Source organism: Podarcis raffonei, chromosome 4 (genome assembly GCF_027172205.1).
Source record: "Podarcis raffonei isolate rPodRaf1 chromosome 4, rPodRaf1.pri, whole genome shotgun sequence".
Classification (NCBI taxonomy): domain Eukaryota; kingdom Metazoa; phylum Chordata; class Lepidosauria; order Squamata; family Lacertidae; genus Podarcis; species Podarcis raffonei.
The window spans coordinates 88,129,105-88,148,362 of NC_070605.1; positions in this window are offsets into that span (position 1 = coordinate 88,129,105).

Here is a 19,258-nt window from a genome sequence, read left to right on the forward strand (position 1 = left end):
TCAATCTCTTTTTAGAGAATATTATATTTATAAAAGACATAGTTTTAATTTCAGTATAGAGTCATCTAGAGGTGAGTTGCTATGTTAGTAATTATTTGACTGGAATGTGTAGTATGTGTTTGTATGCATGTTTCTACGTTTAACTTCTAAGAATTAGAAAGAAAAGCGTTGTATCAAAAGTAGTGCTAAGTAACTTGTTCCATTAGTGCAAGGATATATGCTTATACAAAGACTCTCCTCCCTGAAAGAGAGGGGAGTGGTTGTGGGCGGGAGCCCGAGCACCGCCCAGCAGGGGGCGTTGCCCCCTGCCTCCAGCTCACCTGGCTGGCACTCACGCCCCCCCCCCGATGGCCACCCAACCAGGTGCCGTGGAGGGGGCGTGTTCAGCAGCCTTTTGCTGCAGTGCCAGCCTCTCCCTGGCCTCATTCCTCATCAGCGTCCCATCGCAAGTCCCATCAGCTAGGAGAGTCATCACAGAGAAGAGCCATGAGGTTTGGAGTCGGGGGAGGGGTCTGGTTCCTTGCATGCCTTTTAACTTTAAGAGGCTTGCGTGCGCTCATTGCTTTACTGCTTTTAAAAACCCAGGCATCCAGGTTGGCCTTGCTGTGTCCTCTTTTCCGTGTAAAAACCTACATTTAACCTTCTATTTCCCCCCACTCCTGGTGCTTTTAATTTTTGGCCAGGATGCTTGTATGTTTCCCCCTCTATTGCCCTTGCCTGTCCACCTGCATGGCTGGTCTGGGTGACCGAGAGGGTTTGCCTTACATTTAATTTGTTGGCCAGGGTGCTTATGTGTTTTCCCCCACCATTGTCCTTGAGAGCCTGTATGGGACAGTTAAATATTTCTGCATTGCTGGGGTTGGACTAGATGATCCCCAGGGCTCCTCTCCAATTTTAAGTCGTGCGTGTGTGTGTGCTTGCAGCGTGTGTTTGTGCCTGCCGTTTATTGATTATTACTCTTCTAGTGTGGGTTTAATTTACCCTGCCACCCCTCCCATTGGTACCACTTAAATCGGGAGCCCACTGTAAAATTTAAAGGCTGCTGGGGCTTGGAATACATTGTGCACTTAAACCTCACCCCTCTTGGTTTCTCTAAGCCACCCCCCCTCCGCTTGATGTTTGGGGGAAGAAATAAGGCAGGGCTTGGGGTGGACAATTCAGGGTTTATGATCAGGGTTTATGATCAGCACTGCACGTTTAGAACCTTTGAAGGTGTGCCTTTGCCTGGTTCTTGTCATTGGCTGCATTTGCCAGTACAGGCTCCCTAAAGAAAACTGCTTTTAAAGTTCCAAGTTTTATTACGGCAAAAGCCAGTGACACTAAACACCACAAGAACTGCTTTTAAACAACAACAACAAAAAAGGTTTCGGCTTATAATACCTTACTAAAAAGTCCAGGTTAACTCACGGTTTATATTTCAAACTTTTCCTTGCCCCGCATCGTCATTTTACTCCCTCCACCCCCTCCTCCCTCCAAACTCCCCCCCACACACTTTCCTTCTCCTCCCTCCACGCCTCCTCCCTCCCTCCACCCCCCACCCTTTCAGGAAAGAGATACATCACATTAACCTTAAAAAAAAAAAGAAAAGAAAAAAGGTGTCTTTGGATTTCCCTTTGCCTGAGTCATCACAGTTACCAGACAGGTTTTTCAACTGCTGGGCAGGCTTGATTTCTCGGCATTGTCTTTTAAGCACCTGGAAGTTCAGCAGCTCTAGTTGCATTGTCAGTTTAACTAACCAGCAGTTTGACCAATTGCAGTCTTTTGTCTATTTAAGCACCTTTATTTCCATCAACTGGTCTTGAGCCGACCTTGTGGGCAAAAAATTTACTTTCTTTGTTTGGCAAAGTTTCCTTTGTTTGGTTTAAGAGCAATCTCACCCCTCCTTTCCAGAGGGCCGCTGGTGTGGGCCTGGAATCTTATTGATTTCCTTTTCTCTTAAGTTGGCTGCAGCTTCTGAGCATCTCCTTGTAAGCAGTTATTTTCAATTCTGTTTGATTACTTGCCAATGCTTTGCGCCTAGATTTGCCTATCATTTAAAAGGGGCAACTTTTTATTGTAGGCAATTATCTTCTAATTCTGTTTGACTGCAGTTGGGGTTCCTTTGTGTATGGGATTGTTCCTTGGAGCCAGGTGCTAATATGTAGCTGAGCGCTGCTGCTTGAACTCTTGCTGGGTTGTGATTTAATAAATATAAATAAATACAAGCGGTGCAGTTAAGTGACGTATAGCTTGTTCATTTTGTCAGCAGTTACGTGGAGCGATTGATAATAGTAATTTCTACTCATAGCTATAAATCCATTGGCTATTAATTGAGATACTATCGATTAATGATTAATTCATCAACCGTGCTCTGAACTTTATTGATACACAATAATTGTACACTGACATTTAATTACAGTCAAGTTATTAATTGATTGGTGATATTAACACTAATTAAAAATTACAACAACAATAATAAAATAAAATAATAAAATAAAATAAATTTGAAAAATAAATAATAATAAATAATTATAATAAATAATTATAATTATAAAAAATAAAAAATTGTAATAATAATTAATATTAAAAATATAGATAAATAAATAAATAAATGAAAATTAAATTTAAAATAAAATAATATAAAATAATTAGTGACGAAATAAATAGTAGGCGCATTTTACTAGTGCACAGAGCAGCTCATGGCGCCCAAGAGGAAGCGCACGGGTGCAGTACCAGCACACACTGCAGATGGCAACCGTCGTAATAATAAACCCAAACCCATTTCGCAGTTCCTCAATGCCTTCAGATCATTCATTGTTGACTATGAACAGCACTTTCTCCTAGCTATTCTTTAGTTCTATTTGCCTTGTGTTTCTTACTTCCTTGTTTCGCAAACCAGTGGCCAGCCTTTAAACTACCCAGGTGCAGGCCCAAGCCCTCAGACAGGAACGGCGGCTGTGCAAACTAGGTCTCAGGTTTGCTCGGCGACTTTCAGAAACGCATCGGGGCGCCTGCGTGGAGGCTGCCGGCCCGTATCAATAGCCTGGTTGCTTCCAGTTCTTCTAGTTCTTTGCAGAATAGGCAGCCCAGGGTCCAGCTTCCAGAATCAGGCACCTCATCAGCCAGTGATGATGAGTCAGAATGGCTTACGCCCTTTCTGGGGAGGCCGCCGCTCTTAGCATCTGGCAGTTAGCCCGTATGTCGGGAAGAAGCCATCAGAGGTGTATCACACTGGAAAGCTGGACCTTAGAAAGGATTTAAAGCGTAAGGTGTGCTGGTAATTCAATAAAGGGCAATGCCAAAGGCAGTCTTGTAAGTACCCGCACAAGTGTGAGAGATGTGCAGGGGCTCACCCAGCCACGGCGTGTTACTAAGGGAAGCGGCCCTTTCAGGGAGGTCAGGGCTTCCACCACTCTAGTTCCAGATGAGCCCCCGCAGCAGGGAACCATCGTTAAAGTCCTTCTGGGTCTAGCATTTTCTCCAATTTAGCTTTCTCCTCTCCTCAACCTCTTGTCTATCCATCCAGACAGAAGTGCAGCATCCTATCTTTGGAAGGGTTTCTCAGAGGGTTTCAGAATCCCGGTAGTGGCTCCTTAACTGCGAAGGACTCTCCTAATCAGAAGTCAGTAAGGGAAAGGACATTCGCCTCACCCCACGGGTAGCTAGCCCCACCCCTGGGTGCACACCACGTGTGCCACTCCGGGTGCCAGAGCAGCTAGCTCCGCCTCTGGAGTCACACTATGGCATACAGCTAATTGGGATGAACCCAACAGGGCCGCCACTTAGCCCCTGCTTGGTCTCCAGGACAGAGGCACCCCTTCCCAGACCCACCCCCCTTTTGTGATAATTAGGCAACCAAATGTATCATCCCATAACACCTCATACAGGAATTATTTTTTCCTGGGGAACCTGCCTTTTCCGCCCAGATCAACTACAAGAGCAAGACCACAGCTTTAACAAAATGACAGCCCAAGCAGGAAGACACATGGGAGCAATGGTACTGCTTTGAAGTGTTCCAGATCCATTTCCTGTTCTCCCAATGAGCAGGGCAGCTGTGGACAAAATTGCAAAGAAGTACAATACTGATTTAGTCCTTAGTCCTAGAATCTAGTAAGCCTTTAAGCCCAACAGTCGGAATCGCATAATTTCAATGCTTAACCATATTAGGGAACATGTATAGTTAGTAAACAAATTGCTAGTTTTGTGAGAAATAACACTTCACTGAAGTGGATAATGCTTTGGCCAAGAGCTCACCTTTGGGAATCTTCTAGAACATGTTGCATATGTAGCAGTTCTGTCTAGCTACAGTGAAACTGAAACCTGACATTTACAGTATCAGATAGAATTGTTCTGGAATGTCCTGGCTGTGTCTGTTGTACAACAGTTTTGGAAATCTGTAGGAGAGTATCCCACCAATCTCTTGTCATACTAACAATCTTGTTATCAACTAACAATCAAAAATGCTAAAATTTTAGCTACATTGGGAACAGGATGTTGGCTAGAAGCAACTGGTTTTCTGAAGCTAAAACGTACAATTTTGTTCTAGGAGTTACTTGATCACAATATAGAACTATTTGTTTATTCCTTATGAGTTTTACACATGATGAAAACGTATACTCAAGCAGATATTCTTATAATCACTGTACTATACTATGATACAGTGCATAATGAACATCCACATTCAGTTACTCTGTGTGCCTCACGTACTTGGGCATAGAGCTGGACACAGTTGCCCAATCATCCCGCTTACCTAAGGAGAAGATTGACACCCTTAAGGAAATAATTCATACTACCCTTGCACTAACAAAAATCACCCTCAGACAGATACAATCCCTGTTAGGTCATTTCAATTTTGCTTGTAGAGTGGTTTTCCCCGCCTAGCCAGGCTTTCAGTGGGTCTCAAGCACCCACACCACAGGTTCCGTCTTCCAAAGACAGTTAAGGCCGACCTAGAGGTTTGGGTGACATTTTTGGAACACTACAATGGAGTATCCCTATGGCAGGATGTTCTTAACTTGTCCTCAGATTTTCAGGTCGATTCAGATGCGGCAGGGTCCCTGGGCTTTGGCTTGTATTTCAGGGACCGATGGGGCGCGCAACGTTGGCCAACGGGGTGGCAGGGCAAGGGCATCACGCGGGATCTCACTTTTCTCGAGTTTTTTCCAATAGTAGTGGCCGTGCATATCTGGACGGAGGAGTTTCGAAATCGCCGGGTGTGCTTCAGAACCGACAACCTGGCAGTGGTGAACATACTGGCGAGACAGTCATCCCGATCTGCAAGGGTCTCCTCCCTTCTGCGATGTCTCGCTTCCGGTCGCTGGCACCTGGAGCACAGCTGTTGCCCAAACCCTTTCCGGAGCACCTGTGGAACGTTGGAGACGCAAAGTGATTAAGGGAGTATTAGCGTCTGTCGCACCCTCCACTCTCAGGTCTTACAAGAGGGCCTGGTGCGATTTCTTGGGCTTCAGGTCTGGGACATCTGGGCTTTCGCCTAACGTGCCGCCCACCACTGACTACGTTCTGCAATACCTTTCACACCTCGATGACTTAGGACGTGCGCCTAAAACCTTAAAATACATGCCATTAGCTGCCATTAGCTTCTTCGCTAGGGCCACGTTCTCCTCCGATCCATGCAGTGACTTCCTGATCCGCAGAGCTATCGAGGGCTGGGGCAGGTTACGCGGGATCTCACCTTTCTTGAGTTCTTTCCAATAGTGGTGGCCGTTCACATCTGGACGGAGGAGTTTCGAGATCACCGCGTGTGCTTCAGGACCGACGACCTGGCGGTGGTGAACATTCTAGCCAGGCAGTCATCTCGGTCTGAGTGGGTCTCCTCCCTTCTGCGGGCGTTCGTCCTCCGGTGCCTTGAGTACAACATAATATTTTCAGCCAAATTCTTACCCGGAGCCAATAATGACATAGCCGATGCCTTGTCTCGATTTCAGATACCTCGCTTCCGGTCGCTTGCACCTGGAGCACAACTGTTGCCCGAACCCTTTCCGGAATACCTGTGGAACGTTGGAGACGCAAAGTGATACAGGGAGTATTAGCGTCCGTGGCACCTTCCACTCTCAGGTCCTACAAGAAGGCCTGGTGTGATTTCCTTGGTTTCAGGTCTGGGTTATCTGGGCTCTCACATAACGTACCTCCTACCACTGACGATGTCTTGCAGTACCTTTCCCATCTCGATGATCTGGGACGTGCTCCTAAACCTTAAAGATTCACGTAACCGCCATCAGCTTCTTTTCAAAAGCTACATTTGCTCATGACCCGTGTAGTGACTTCTTGATCCGTAGAGCCATTGAGGGTTGGGGCAGGTTGCAACCTCCCAGGGCCGAGAGCCGTAAGCCGATTTCTTACGGGTTGTTATCTCAGATACGCATAAAACTCAGGTCAATTTGCTGGTCCAGGTTCGAGGCACGTCTCTTTTCCGCAGCATACGCTATCGCCTTTTTTTGGCGCGCTCAGAGTTGGTGAGGTGGTGTTTGAAGTTGGTGCACGAGGTTCAACACGCGGCCTCCTGTGCGAGGACGTGCAGTTGTCCGAAACTACCGTGACAGTGCGTCTACGTCAGTCCAAGACTGATCAGGCGGGTAAGGGTGTCCTAGTTAAGCTCACGGCGTCGGCACAGCAGGGCCCATGCCCGGTAAAGGACACTAGGAGGTACCTCTACCTCAGACCGCCCGGCCCGGGTCCGTTTCTGGTCCACGAAGATGGGTCACCCTTGTTGAGGCACCAATTCACCAGAGTGCTTCGCAAGGCTATTGAGGCTTGTGGTCTATCCTCCCAGGAGTACGCTGCGCACTCCTTTAGAATTGGCGCCGCAACCACGGCTGCGCACCTGGGGTTACCGCCGGACAGGATCAAAGAGATGGGCCGGTGGAAATCCAATGCTTATAAGTCTTATATTCGCTAGTATGCGACCTGCCGCTTTACCCTACTTACCCACCTTTTCTTTCTGTCTTTTACCCCCAGTTATGCTCAGAAGAAGCATGTGGATTTGCGGCCACAGTATAGTTCATTGGGCCCGCGTACAAGCGGTGAGCTGCGGTCTTGCATCCAATCTTGGCCTTCCACATGGTGTTTGAGTTTCCTGGTTTTCGAGAAGAGGCATGCGTTGGGAGGAGCTGATGCCATTGCTGTGGGAGAAAGTAGCCAAGTTCGGCCCTCCCGACATCCTTGTGATTCATTTGGGGGAGAATGACCTTGCTAACAGAAGGAGTGTGGACTTGTTGTGGAGCATAAAAAGAGACTTGAATGCATTTGCAGCCTTGTGTCCCAGAACAACGGTGTTCTGGTCCTCCTTCCTGAAAAGAACTGTTTGGCGCGGTGCGCAAAGCTGTATGGCCATTGAAAGAACCAGGAAACTCGTAAACCGGGCGGTAGCCCGTTGAGTGCGCTTTATGTATGGCCAAGTCATTTATCATGACCGTATCCGGACCGGCGACCAAGCTTTATACCGGAATGACGGTGTCCACCTATCGGATTTGGGGAACGACATTTAGTTAGCTAGTGTCATCAAAAGTATCTGGGATTGGTTGCAGCTTTGAGGGTATTGGCGGCGAGCCTTTGGCTCGGGTGGCGGTTAGGCATTGGAATAATGTGTTGTGTGTCGAAGTGCTAGGTGTGGCCATCGCCTATGCCTTCAATTTTTAGGGGCATTCCGTTAAAGGAATCTGGCGGTCGTGTATTCTGTCCGATGCCTGCTTGGCGGGAGGCCATGGCACGACCCTCGGTGACAGCAGGGGTGAGCCTATAGTTGGATTAGCATCAACAGGCTCCACCTACTGGTGAATAAACCCACTTGTTTCGATCCAATGCCTAAGCCAATACCTTTTCATTGCTGTAATCAATAAAGTTGTGGCCTTTTCTAGCCCATCAACCTTATATCACTTGTCCTTGTGTCTTCATTTCACTTCGCGGGGGTCGGGTCCTCGAACCACAAAGACTCTCCTCCCTGAAAGAGAGGGGAGTGGTTGTGGGCGGGAGCCCGAGCACCGCCCAGCAGGGGGCGTTGCCCCCTGCCTCCAGCTCACCTGGCTGGCACTCACGCCCCCCCGATGGCCACCCAACCAGGTGCCGTGGAGGGGGCGTGTTCAGCAGCCTTTTGCTGCAGTGCCAGCCTCTCCCTGGCCTCATTCCTCATCAGCGTCCCATCGCAAGTCACCCACCCTCCACTCCCTTTTAGTTAGGGCTTAGGTCATTGGCCTTGCTATGGACCTTAGGTTGGTCGCCCTGGTTGCCCGGGGGGCCTGGTAGGAGTTTTTCCATTTGGCATTAGGCTTTTTGGTTTTTTCGCCTACCTCGTAGCAATCGTCACAACTTTTGTGGTATTGGTGGGTAGGTTAGGCATTGGAATAATGTGTTGTGTGTCGAAGTGCTAGGTGTGGCCATCGCCTATGCCTTCAATTTTTAGGGGTATTCCGTTAAAGGAATCTGGCGGTCGTGTATTCTGTCCGATGCCTGCTTGGCGGGAGGCCATGGCACGACCCTCGGTGACAGCAGGGGTGAGCCTATAGTTGGATTAGCATCAACAGGCTCCACCTACTGGTGAATAAACCCACTTGTTTCGATCCAATGCCTAAGCCAATACCTTTTCATTGCTGTAATCAATAAAGTTGTGGCCTTTTCTAGCCCATCAACCTTATATCACTTGTCCTTGTGTCTTCATTTCACTTCGCGGGGGTCGGGTCCTCGAACCACAACATAACTTTCTCCCCTACCCCTCTCCCCATGTGCTCCCCAAATTTATGCATGTTCCTCCAAACCCTCTAAAAAAAGATTTTAGAAAAGTGCAGAACATCTGTGGGCAAGTGGGAGAGTTACATTGTGTCAGGGATGATTGGTGGGTGCTAGAAGAGATAAGAGTCCGGGACTCCAGTTAGTTTTACAGGATTTATTAGGTCCATTTTCCTATTTACACACAGAGCTCTCAGAGCATGTCCGGCTCATTCGGTATCAGTTGCAGAGACTGCCTGTTCCTTTCGTTTTCTCCTGCATAACCACTTCCGGAGCCCTCCCCTTTCCCTTCCTCTGTTATGTGAGGAGCTAAGCCCCGGAAATTGCTCCCCCCTCCCTGATTCATTGCCTCCTGACAACCCTTCGTCATCCTCCCCCTCTGATGAGGTGCAGCTACTTACGATCGAAGGCTTATCTCTGTATTTCCCCATCATTTCCCCCTTCTCAGCTCCCAGTTCCCTGACATATTGCAAGACTGAAAATCCTTGCCCTAAATGAAAAAGCACCTTGGATACCATCCCAAGCGGTTATTTCAAAATTTGTATCCTATTTTATATCTCCAAGAAACCAATTATCTCAGACCCCTATTCCCCACACAGAACTACAATTCTCTGAGTGATTTAACAGTCAATATGTGTTCCCAGGAAACTCTGGGAACTGTAGCTCTGTGAGGAGAATAGGGACCTCCTACCAATTCTCAGCACTGTTTACAAATTACAGTTCCCAGGATTCTTTTGAAGAAGCCCAAAGTTAATTGAGAGTTTTCATCACTTTTGAGTCATTTACAGAACAATCCAATGTACCGGTATATTTGCTGGAAGTAGGTCTGGGAAGTGTTAGGAAGGGCTTAATCCTGGTTAATCCAAGAATGTTGCATTCTCTGAGGGTTTAGCAACACTTACGTTTCTTCCGCTCTTTCCAGCCATGGTTGTGATTTAAAGCTCCTTGTCCCAGCACCCTTCTTTTTGCTTTGGAGCTTTTCCTGTGAAAACCCAGTCTTTGAAGCTCAATCAGAGCAAATGTCAATCTGCAGGAAACCCCAATTCACATTTGGTGTGATTCAGTTTTAAAGAGCGGGTTTTTGTGTTCAGGACAAAAACAAACAAATGAACAGACAGACAATGGGTTTCAGTGCTATTGGTTCATCACAATAACTTCTTCCCTCTAGTGGTAGAGCATAATTAGTAAGGTAAAAAAGGTAAGGACGCCTGAACTGTTAAGTTCAGTCAAAGACGACTATGGGGTGTGGCACTCATTTCCTCCATTGTTGAATAGACATCCCTATTTTCATCGGAGAAATGTTGGAGGGCATGTACACACTTATTGAATAATATAGGTAGGTAAAAAGGCAAAGGACCCCTGGACAGTTAAGTCCAGTCAAAGGCGACTATGGGATTGCAGTGCTCATCTCGCTTTCAGGCCAAGAGAGCCAGCGTTTGTCCACAGACAGCTTTCTGGATAATGTGGCCAGCATGACTAAACTGCTTATGGTGCAATGGAACCCCGTGACGGAAGCCAGAGTGCACGGAAACACTGTTTACCTTCCCGTTGCAGCAATACCTATTTATCTACTTGCACTGGTGTGCTTTTGAACTGCTAGGTTGGCAGGAGCTGGGGAGCAACGGGAGCTCACCCCATCGCAGGGATTCAAACTGCCGACCTTCTGATCGGCAAGCCCAAGAGGCTCAGTCGTTTAGACCACAATGCCACCTGCATAATTAGTATCAGTGGTGGGTGACCACAAAAATAATCTGTGAGCCAAGGAGCTGTAAGCATTTGTTCAAAATATTTCACTCATGTAAGCCAATGGTTATCCTATATCTGCAGAATCTACTGTGCCACAGCTCAACATATTTTTTCTAGTGCCAGCACAGTCACTACACATTCTTCCCCAGTGACTTAAATGATCATGTATAGGCCCTGAGTGCCAAATTATCAATGTGTGCAAGAGCTATAAATTGCCATTGCTGTGGGAACAATAATTTTGTTCCTTTAATTTTAGGGCTTGTAAAATCTCAGTGTTAACATTTACAAAGTGTATTACTTTTCATAAATATTTCATTTCTTCGTCTGCATTGTGTTTGCTGTTAATAAAAAAAAGTTACAGTAAAGTAATTAAAAATGTTCCTTGTACATATTTATGGTAGGCGCACTGTGACCTCACTTTCATCGCTCCTCCTGATTACTTTAATCAAATGAGAAATGAGGAAAGATGGTAATAATTTGCAATCGAAAGAAATTTATTATGTCAGCAGTTGCATGTAGAATGCATTAAAATCCCTTGTCTCCTCTGAGTTAACAAAATGAAACAAAGCAAACTATTTCCCCATAAATAATCAGAGTGTTCATTTATCTCTCAACAGTAAATAAATAACTTTATACTCTTCTTAAATCAAGTGTTACAACTTCAAGTAATTTGGAATTCTTGTTCTACGCTGTATAAGATCCCAAATTCACTTAACATAGGATTGCACATCATGCAGAGGACATCTCCTGCTGGTTTTTCAGTAAATTTAATTATTAACCTCAATGCTTGTTATGCCTCTGATCTGTTACCATGCTTGCTTGGGACATCAGTCTTTATCGACATCTGAAACCTATTCTTCTCTGATCAGACAGTCTAGAAATCTGAGTCAATAATGGAATTTAAGTCTAGTACCAGGAGGTCCTCACCCCACAGTGGGCCAAATGTGTTCCACCCGAACACAATAATTCTGGTAGAACTGGTCCAGAAACTAGCACATGTGATGGAATGCACCTGGTCATAAAGACTCTCCTCCCTGAAAGAGAGGGGAGTGGTTGTGGGCGGGAGCCCGAGCTCCTCCCCTGGCCGGGGGCCTTAGCCCCCGCCCCTCCTCACCTGGCTGGCGCCCACGCCCACCGGAGGCAGCCAACCAGGTGTCTCCGGGGGGCGTGTTTAGCAGCTTAATGCTGTGGCTCCAGCTCCGCCTCCTCCTCAGTCGTCATCGTCCCGCAGCGAGTCACCCACCCTCCACTCCCATTTAGCTCAGGGTCTAGGTTTTTTGGCCTTGCTATGGACCTTAGGTTGGTCGCCCCGGTTGTCTGGGGGGCCTGGTAGGAATTCCTGGTAGGAATTTTTCCATTTGGCATTAGGCTTTTTGGTTTTTTCGCCTACCTCATAGCAATCGTCACAACTTTTGTGGTATTGGTGGGTAGGTTAGGCATTGGATTCATGTGTGTCAAGGGCTAGGTGTGGCCATCGCCTATGCTATCTACCGTGGGTTATTCCATTAAAGGAATCTGGCGGTCGTGTATTCCGTCCGATGCCTGCTTGGCGGGAGGCCATGGCATTCTTGCCAAAGGTTGCAGGCAGCTTTACCTGCAGCAATTGCATGTTGATTGCCCTCTTAAAAGACAAAGTCCAGCAACTGGAGGAACGTGTAGCTACGCTCCAAAGAATTAGAGAGCTGGAGCTCTTCTTGGAAGCAACAGAGCACACCGTCTCCACCAAGGAGGAGACAGGGGACTCCCCTGAGAAGGAGGCTAGTTCACCAACACAGGAGCCAGATATATGGAGAAACGTGACTCAAAGAAGTAGGAGGCCCAGGGTTCGCTCTGATTGTTTAGAAATACGCAATCGCTTTGAGGTCCTTTCCCCTAACATGGAAGACGAAGAGCAGACTCCATTTGAGGATCTCTCCCTCATTACAGTCGATCAGGTATATGAAGACGAGCAGCAAAGGCAGTCTTCAGGGAATGTGCAGGCGACCTTGGAACGGACAGCTCACGGAAGAACCCCGACCAGACCTAAGAGGAGGCGTGTAGTGGTGATAGGGGATTCCCTACTGAGGGGAACAGAAGCAGTGATCTGTGGGCCTGACAAGATGTCTCGGGAAGTGTGCTGTCTCCCCGGGGCTAAGATCCAAGATGTAACTGAACGACTGCAAGGAATCATAAAACCCACTGACAAATACCCCTTCCTCTTGGTTCATGTGGGAACCAATGACACTGCAAGCAATAGCCTCCAGAAGATCAAAAGAGATTACGAGGCTCTGGGCAGGAAATTGAAGCAATTAAATGCACAAATTGTCATCTCATCTGTCCTCCCAGTTGAACGACGTGGCCCAGGGAGAGAGGGAAAAATAGTGGAAGTGAACAACTGGCTTCGCAAATGGTGTAAACAGGAACGGTTTGGATTCTTAGATCACGGAATGCAGTTTCTTGAAGATGGACTTCTGGCAAGCGATGGGCTGCACCTCACAACGGTTGGTAGGAATGTTTTTGCAAAAAATCTCAGAAACCTCATCAGGAGGGCTTTAAACTGACTAATGTGGGGGAGGGAGACAGTGCTCCTGAAGGTAGGAGTCTATCAATTGATGAAGATGATCATCCAAATGTCATAGACCGAATGGAGCAAACAGCACGCAGACCTAGTGGTGGGAGGAAAAAATCCTTAAATAAGAGACACGGGGGAATGATTAATGGACTTCAATGTCTGTACACTAATGCGCAAAGTATGGGAAATAAACAAGATGAGCTTGAGCTCTTGGTACAGCAAACTAAATATGACATAATAGGCATCACTGAAACCTGGTGGGATAAGTCCCACGATTGGAATGTAATAATGGAGGGATACAATCTATTTCAGAGAAACAGACCAGACAAGAAAGGAGGAGGAGTGGCGTTATATGTCAGGGATCTGTATACCTGTGAAGAGATCCAAGATTTAGAACCTCAAAGCCAAAGTGAGAGCATTTGGGTCAAAATTAGGGGAGAGAAGAATAACAGTGACCTCATTGTGGGAGTTTACTATAGATCCCCAAGCCAAACGGAGGACATAGATGATGCCTTCCTGGAACAGATGGCCAAGCATGCAAAAGGAAGGGAGATAGTAGTAATGGGGGACTTCAATTACCCGGATATTTGTTGGATGTCAAACTCAGCCAAGAGCATAAGGTCAAACAGATTCCTCACTGGCCTTGCAGACAACTTCATTGTCCAGAAAGTGGGAGAAGCTACAAGAGGAACAGCCATTTTAGATCTGGTCCTAACCAATGTTGATGACCTGGTTAGTGGGGTAGAAGTGGAAGGATCATTAGGCGCGAGTGATCATGCTCTTCTGAAGTTTACTATACAGCGGAAAGGAGCAGCCAAGCATACTAGGACTCAATTTCTCGACTTTAAGAAAGCCGACTTCATAAAACTTAGGGAAGTGCTGGGTGAGATCCCATGGACAGTAATACTAAAAGGAAAGGGAGTTCATGATGGCTGGGAGTTTGTTAAGAGGGAGATAGTAAAAGCACAACTTCAGGCAATACCAATGAGACGGAAACATGGAAGGTGCCTAAAGAAGCCAGGGTGGCTATCTAAAGAACTTTTAACTGAGTTAAGATTAAAAAAGGATGTGTACAAAAAATGGAAAAGGGGGGAAACCACCAAAGAGGAATTCAAACAAATAGCCAGCACGTGTAGACACAAAGTCAGAAAAGCTAAAGCACAGAATGAACTCAGGCTTGCTAGAGAGGTTAAAAGCAACAAAAAAGGCTTTTATGGGTATGTTCGTAGCAAAAGGAAGAACAAAGAAACAGTGGGGTCACTCAGAGGAGAAGATGGTGAAATGCAAACAGGGGACACAGAAAGGGCTGAACTCCTCAATGCCTTCTTTGCCTCAGTCTTCTCCGATAAAGAAAACAATGCCCGACCTGAAGAATTTGGAGCAAATGATTCAGCAGAGGAAACACAGCCCAGAATAACTAAGGAGATAGTACAAGAATACTTGGCTAGTCTAGATGTATTCAAGTCTCCAGGGCCAGATGAACTGCATCCAAGAGTATTAAAAGAACTGGCAGATGTGATTTCAGAACCACTGGCAGTCATCTTTGAGAATTCCTGGAGAACAGGCGAAGTCCCAGCAGACTGGAGGAGGGCAAATGTTGTCCCTATTTTCAAAAAGGGGAAAAGAGAGGACCCAAATAATTACCGCCCAGTCAGTCTGACATCAATACCAGGGAAGATTCTGGAGCAGATCATTAAGCAAACAGTCTGTGAGCACCTGGAAAGGAATGCTGTGATCACCAATAGTCAGCATGGATTTCTGAAAAATAAGTCATGTCAGACTAACCTGATCTCGTTTTTTGACAGAATTACAAGCCTGGTAGATGAAGGGAACGCAGTGGATGTAGCCTACCTTGATTTCAGCAAGGCATTTGACAAGGTGCCCCATGATATTCTTGTAAAGAAGCTGGTAAAATGCGGTCTTGACTATGCTACCACTCAGTGGATTTGTAACTGGCTGACTGACCGAACCCAAAGGGTGCTCATCAATGGTTCCTCTTCATCCTGGAGAAGAGTGACTAGTGGGGTGCCACAGGGTTCTGTCTTGGGCCCGGTCTTATTCAACATCTTTATCAACGACTTGGATGATGGACTCAAGGGCATCCTGATCAAATTTGCAGATGACACCAAACTGGGAGGGGTGGCTAACACCCCAGAGGACAGGAACACACTTCAAAACGACCTTGACAGATTAGAGAACTGGGCCAAAACAAACAAGATGAATTTTAACAGGGAGAAATGTAAAGTATTGCACTTGGGCAAAAAAAATGAGAGGCACAAATACAAGATGGGTGACACCTGGCTTGAGAGCACTACATGTGAAAAGGATCTAGGAGTCTTGGTTGACCACAAACTTGACATGAGCCAACAGTGTGACGCGGCAGCTAAAAAAGCCAATGCAATTCTGGGCTGCATCAATAGGAGTATAGCATCTAGATCAAGGGAAGTAATAGTGCCACTGTATTCTGCTCTGGTCAGACCTCACCTGGAGTACTGTGTCCAGTTCTGGGCACCACAGTTCAAGAAGGACATTGACAAACTGGAACGTGTCCAGAGGAGGGCAACCAAAATGGTCAAAGGCCTGGAAACGATGCCTTATGAGGAACGGCTAAGGGAGCTGGGCATGTTTAGCCTGGAGAAGAGGAGGTTAAGGGGTGATATGATAGCCATGTTCAAATATATAAAAGGATGTCACATAGAGGAGGGAGAAAGGTTGTTTTCTGCTGCTCCAGAGAAGCGGACACGGAGCAATGGATCCAAACTACAAGAAAGAAGATTCCACCTAAACATTAGGAAGAACTTCCTGACAGTAAGAGCTGTTCGACAGTGGAATTTGCTGCCAAGGAGTGTGGTGGAGTCTCCTTCTTTGGAGGTCTTTAAGCAGAGGCTTGACAACCATATGTCAGGAGTGCTCTGATGGTGTTTCCTGCTTGGCAGGGGGTTGGACTCGATGGCCCTTGTGGTCTCTTCCAACTCTATGATTCTATGATTCTATGATTCTATGACCCTCGGTGACATCAGGGGTGAGCCTATAGTTGGATTAGCATCAACAGGCTCCACCTACTGTTGAATAAACCCACCTCCTATAGTCATCCAATGCCTAAGCCAATACCTTTTCACTGCTGTAATCAATAAAGTTGTGGCCTTTTCTTGCCCATTAACCTTATATCACGTGTCCTTGTGTGTTTATTTCACATAGCGGGGGTCGGGCCCTCGATCCAGAACATGTGGAATTATAGGAATAAAGTCTAGGTAGTAAGCCTTTGCACAGTTCTCTGGGTGTAAGACCCTTTGAGTAAATGGATTGCATCCAGCGCTTGCATGAAACTTGTGCAATCAATTCTTCCCTTCCCATTCTTCCTCCTAAAGCACAATGTAGACACGCACAAACACTGCAATGAGGACCTACTGCAATGAGGCCGCAGTGCGAGCAGGGAAATGGTGCAAAATTCACAGGAGGATTCCTCCGCTGGATTTTGGGAAGTTCCCACCTCTCACTGTAGTGCCACAGCTCATATTGTTGAGTAGGTTCCCTGCTCCCAACCTTCTGTAGCTGCTTTTTGGAGATGCAAGTGGCTTCAGAATGGTGGCTAGGAAGGGAAAGGTTGGTTGCTTAAACTGCTTTCCATTCATGTGACCACTAGGTACAATTCAGCAGGACTTATTTCAGGATTGTGGATTGTGCTCTATATATGTTGCTGCCAGCAACATATATGAATGGAACCGCTCCATTCATATATGCACACCACTCCTTGCCGCAGGCTGAATGTGAGATACAGAAAGATGTCTCACACTATGAGCTGTTTAGGGGTGAGAAACACTCCCCTGCTTTGCCCAGCCAGCCCACAGCATCCCCTTCTTGCCCCCAAGTGTTTCGCCTGCAATTAGGCTCTTTTTGAGGGGGCAGAGGTAACCTACAATTGACTACAGTTGACCAATTGCAGCACAAGGGACCATTGTCAGGGAAGTCACAGGTAGGGAGAGAAGGATTAGCTCTCACCTCTCCATATACTTCAATACTACACCACAAAAATACCAATCCCAGACTGATAATTGGGGGGGGAAATGGGTCTAGTAGAAGGCTTTCTTCAAGTCCATTTTTTGAGAGGAGTTGGCTGATCTCCCTACAGTTCCAGGAAGATCACCTCCCGCTCCAGTAAGTATGAGTGGGGGGAAACACCTTTTTCAAGCATAAGTACTAGGAACGGGAGTGAACATGCACATAAATATAGATTTATGTGTGTGCACAGGTACATATAAGTGAGGTATGTGTATGTGTGCTATTCATGTGCTAATGGTCATGGTGATTTTTGTCCTGACCATACCCACAACATGCATGATTCCCCACTTTTGATGTACCTTTTAGTAGCAGTTGTAAGAAGTGTGCCTGAAATAAAAAAAAAAACTGGCACATTTCTATACTCGCACATTGACAGAAGGTATTGCCGATAGAGAATTGCATATGTTTGCGATCCACCTTTAACAATCTACTTTGGATGTCGCAACAGAAGAGGACATGAGGAGCCAGGCTATTCTGTGAAAACGTCTTGCCCTTCAGATCCTGAATGCCATAGCTGCCACAGTTGGATGCTTGTTCCCCTGAAAGCTTTTGTCATATAACAAATGGGAATAGATTTTTCTGTAACACGGAGTGAGCACCGCCTGGAGGTAAGCTATGATGACATTTTAGAAATATTTATACTTGTTAATAATATCTAAGTGATTTATTAACCAAAATGTTATTGTATTGTATTTTTATTTTGCAATGCCTGTTGTACCTTACCAATTATACTCAGAGAGCATATTTCTTTCTTTTCAAGACCTGTGATTTACAACGGTAATATCAAAGAATTGCTACACAATGATACTGTCCATTTGAAGAGAAAGGACACTTGATAATTGGTTGGTTCTTCTAACGTTCAACCTTTTGTCCTCAGGTGTAGTAGGCACTGGATTTTGATTCTTTCAGAGGTTAAAAACTGAATGGGTATACTCAGTGCTATTTCTTTCCAGAAAAACTGATGCTGGAACTCACAATGAGTGCCTCCTTGTCCTCCTATACAGTCAAACCTTGGTTGTCGAACGTAATCCATTCCAAAAGCCCGTTCGGCTTCCAAAATGTTCAACAAACGAGGCGCGGCTTCCGATTGGCTGCAGGAGCTTCCTGCACTCAAGCAGAAGCTGTGTTGAATGTTTAGCTTCTGTAAAACATTCGAAAACCGGAACATTTCTGGGTTTCCGGCGTTCGGGAGCTGAAACATTCCAAAACAGAGGCATTTGGGGAAGTAAGGTTTGAATGTAATGGCAATGCTACCCACATGAGAGGTGCCAAAACTGAGTTCTGGTGAATTCCAGCTGATGAAAGGCCCAGGGTATGTCAATGAACTATTGTGAAGGTGTCCCAGACTACTGATTAAGTTTCTATCCATTTCTGTAAGTTTCTCATTTTTAAAAATATTAAATTTAGTTCTCCACATTAGCTTCCATTCAAGTCCTCGTGAAAATTTGCCAGCAAAGTGAAATTCTCCTCACATTCACATTTTTTGCAAAGCAGTTTCCCCAATATAGTGTATGTTTTTAGGATTATTTTCAATAATATATGCATTTCTATGCACACCTTACATTAGTGTATGCACATGCATTATACCAGTTGCTGAAGGCCATGGAAGAGGAGAGTACTCTTTTGCTCAGATCTTGTTTCCTACAGGGATCTGGTTTGCCACTGTGAGAACAGGATCCTGGACTAGATAGTCCCTTGACCTGACCCAGCAGGTCCTTATGTTCCTTTTTTACACATTACTCAATACTCATTGCAAAATTCAGATAAGTGTGAATTTTGAAGGATGGCTGTCCTTCAGTTCACTTTGTTTTAGAAACAATGAACTAGGTAGGTTCACCTTCAAATGCAAATGGAATCCCCTCCCCATCCCTAGACAGTGGTACCTCAGGTTAAGAACTTAATTTGTTCTGGAAGTCCGTTCTTAACCTGAAACTGTTCTTAACCTGAGGTACCACTTTAGCTAATGGGGTCTCCTGCTGCTGGTGCATCACCACCGCATGATTTCTGTTCTGATCCTGAAGCAAAGTTCTTAACCCGAGGTACTATTTCTGGGTTAGCGGAGTCTGTAACCTGAAGCGTCTGTAACTTGAGGTACCACTGTATAGAGTCCTGCATGCAACTGATGGGGATTACAATGAGACAGTCAAAGGTCTGGGGAGGCCGGGGGGGGGGAGCACAGGGGTC